We start from the raw sequence: 3,779 nt of genomic DNA, 5'->3' as shown, positions 1-3,779 counted from the left end.
TTTGACCTCGGTGACTTAGGAACATTGTCTGAGGGCAGGTAGGAGGACATTGATCTGAGTCTGTCCTCTCACACCCCAGAAAGTTTTGAATCTGCAGTGTATCTACTACACCCTCTGAACACTTGAAGAAGCCTCATATGTTAAGGAAATTGGACACAAATCATGTCCAGATGTCTTAGTTGACTGAGGCTCTGACTCTAGGAGAATTGATTTAGTCATATTCTATAAATCTAGTTAGGAATGATAAAGACCCTTTCCAGAAAGTTCTGATAGTTTTCTTCAGAGCACCAGTGAGGAGTTGGATTCCAGAATAAATTGGAATCGGTCTGTTATGGCACACTTTGCAACTTTTCTGGGTCAGATGAAAAAACTTTACCAATTATCACTCACAGAACTATAAAACACAGTTTATCAGCATTGCAAATGCAGGAACAGTCACAAAAAAGTGTGCTGCAATTTTCATTTCTTAGTTCTCCAAACTGACCCTGCTTCCAGCATCTCTACATGACAAATGTCTTTTTGTAAAATCCTCATGCAACCATTATGCAGGTAAGCAAGAGTGATAGCTGCTTCTGCTACCAGAACAAACTTCTCTTTTTCTTTTAAAGATTATATCTGCCAGTTGCTGCTGGATGAATAGTGACAGTAATTTGAATACCTAGGCAAGAGCTTTTGTTTCCTTTTTAAGTTCTCAATGTCTCACAAGACATTTCATGGCACTGAAAACTAAACTGGCACAGAACATGTGTACTATGTCACAAGCCAGGGAGGTTGGCCAGATCTAGTGTGGATGAGTTGCATATCCTCCGTTGGCATGTTGTTTAAGCTAATGGGAATTGAAAAGACAGTGGAATATCTGCATAGTTCCCCTGGTGGTTTGCATCAGATCTGTGTGAACAGCACCAATACCTGCATAATCCACTGGGTGGTTGGTATCCTATTACTGTGAACAGCCACCTTGCTGCTTGTAACTTCCCATTTGTGAACTGTTGTGTGCCTATGTTAGAGCTGAGCATATAGGAAATAGTTGACAGTGAGGCTGAAGTTGAGGGTCAAGGTTCAAATTGTGGAATACATTGAGGTGGTGACAGGAGGGTGGTGAGATATGCCAGAGCTGTGCTGCAATGTTGCCAGGCCCTTCATGGACCTGTATGTGTGTGACCACTTGGCTCATGGGTTGCCTCAGAATTTTTGATGTCATTGACAAAGGTGCACTCACTTGTTTTTAACAAAATCTCAAACATTTGATTTTTATCAATAAAGACTCAGGATCCAGATGGCTGGGGTGAAAACCTGCCAGCTCAGCAACAGAGAAGGCATCTAACGAACCTTCCTCCTCAGCTGAAGTTCTTCTCCATGCTGTCTCAAAACCCCTTCAAAGAGAAGGTCACTTTCTTCTAATTCCTGTGCCTCTCTCTATGCATCTTCCTGCCTTCCTCTTACTCTCTCTGGTTTTCTCCTTTGTTCACTCCCTGAAAACTGGTTGCTTGCTCCAGCTCTTGAAGTATAATTGACTTTATTTAAACCTGGTTACAATAAATACATAGCTCTTAGATTACAGGTATATGCTAGGACTGAGACATACCACAACTAGAAACAGATTTTTCCAGTAAACATTACAGTCTTGTATTTCATGTAGTGATAAAATATCCTGCACCATTTCCCCAATTTTGTCTGAAAGGAGAGATTCTAACTCTAACATTGTAAAATTATTTACAATAATGAAGCTATTTTGGCAGTTTTAGTATTTTTGACCTCTGTAAATTGTTCATGTTAATCTATGAACTCGGTAATTAGTATATACTGAGTGGTTTGTAGTCCAAAGCTGAACTTGTGTGGTAGTTGTCTGTTTAGTGGCAATCCTGCCTGTAGATTACAGCTGTCAACTGAAAGTTGTCCACTATTCCCATAGAATCTGGTGGCATAGAGGCATGGGTCTGTTTTACCCAGTTGTTAGTATTACCACAATATTGGTGAGTTCATTTTTGCACGGCCCTATTTTCTGGGACCTCAAGTGTTACTGTCAGGAATGGTAGAAAACTTAAATATTTTACATGCCATTACCTTAGTCAAGGTTTCCATTACTCTGAAGAGATACCATGACAAAAGCAAGTCTTATTTTTAAAGGTAAACAATTAGGGCTGGCTTACAGTTTTAGAGGTTCAGTCCATTATCATGTTCTGTAGCATGGCAGCATGCAGGCAAACATAATGTTGGAGAAGCCAAGAATTCTACATCTTGCCCTGAAAGGAACCAGAAAGAGACTGTCTTCCAGGCAGCAAGGAGGAGTGTCTCAAAGCCTCCCTCCACATTGATACCCTTCCAGCAACAAACCCACACCTCCTAACAGAACCAGTTTCTATGGGCCAAGCATATTCTAACCACAACAGCCATATTCAGCAGATCTCAAAGATTTGAGGACCACAATCTATTGAGTATGTCTGAGGTACACAGACTTTGGTCCTAGTTCCATGCTTCAGACTCAATCCTGAAAACATGTATAGCCAGCTAGATGAAGGTTATTTCTAGAATTAGAGTCAGTAATAGCTGTTAGTTTCATGACAGAAAGCTTAATGTACATGATTTTACAGGTCTTTTTTTCAAGCTTTAAGGACAATAACTAAAATCCTCACCCTCTATGCAGTCTGAGCTACTTCCCAGCCACACGCACAGAGTAAATTACATTTAGTCTTAGCTTGGCTCACTCTACCCATCTGTCTTCAAGTAGAACTCTTGCAAATCCTCACAATGCTTGACCTCATGATGACCCTGTTCTCTTTTACCTGTCCTCTTCTTCCTCCTACTCTCCTTTCCCCTGACCCCTCTCACCCCTGGATCAGAACAGAAGTCTAGCCTTCCTTTTTTTTAATTAGAAAATATTTTTATTGATCAGCTAGAGCAAGACTCATAGAAACCAACTGAAACCTCTTAACTGAATGTCTGTCTGGGAAATCAAACTGAGGGTATGGAATAACTGATGCTACTGTGGGCCAAGCTCTGTGGTATGGACATATTTCCTGTCCTACAAAGTTTCCCATACCTGATAAAGAGAAAAAGAAGTAAACTGTGTGATTACAATTAAGCCAAAAATGCCATGCAAATTCTATAGACTAGAAAGATTAAGTACAATGATAGATGCAACGTTGTTAACATTGTTGAACTAATATACCTTCTTAGAATTACTTTTACGCAATATGCCAGAGGACCCTCAATGGAGACTGCTAGGTAGAAGGACATACACTCTCTCTATGTGCCTTCCATTTCTGAGTGGACCTGAATACACAGAAGTCACTGGTATTTTTATTTTTGCCTCTGTTCCAAATTCTAGCGAGATTAGTTTGCCTTCAGCCTGGCCATCCAGCAGGCATAGGAGGCCTTTGACCTCTCCTTTTTCCTATACTACTCCACTCTGCCAGGAGGAATTTTAATCTTGTACTTCACCGAGGTAGTGCTCAATGTCAGCCCAGTAAAGAAGACTCTTAATACCCTTCTTCCCCAGGTAGAAGAGCGTGCTTGGCTGCCTGGACCTGCACATGTGCTTGTATGGTCTCCTGAAGGACTGATTCAAGGATGAGACATACTTTTCTGTTAGTGTGGAATCTTGATATAGCTCTTTGTTTTCTGGCCAGAATAGGAGGCAGGCCAGGAAACAAGGATTGGGATATGAATGAGTTAGTTCCACAATCTGCAGGACCTCCCTGAGCTTTGTTTCCAGTGTGTTAAATGGTAGGATGTCCTTGGAACTGGGTTTTAGACAACTGAGAATAATGTTGGCCAAG

At 41.0% G+C, this 3,779-nt stretch overlaps 1 pseudogene; it reads right to left on the bottom strand.

Annotated features, from left to right (window-relative positions):
• Window positions 1–3,022: 3,022 nt before the first annotated feature.
• LOC114636885 overlaps window positions 3,023–3,779 on the bottom strand; it is a 4,179-nt pseudogene continuing 3,422 nt past the window's right edge.

The sequence above is a fragment of the Grammomys surdaster genome, unplaced genomic scaffold (assembly GCF_004785775.1).
Source record: "Grammomys surdaster isolate TR1022 unplaced genomic scaffold, NIH_TR_1.0 125024, whole genome shotgun sequence".
In the NCBI taxonomy this organism is placed as follows: Eukaryota; Metazoa; Chordata; class Mammalia; order Rodentia; family Muridae; genus Grammomys; species Grammomys surdaster.
Note: the sequence above shows the minus strand (reverse complement) of the source record. Positions and strands in the feature narration are given on the sequence as shown.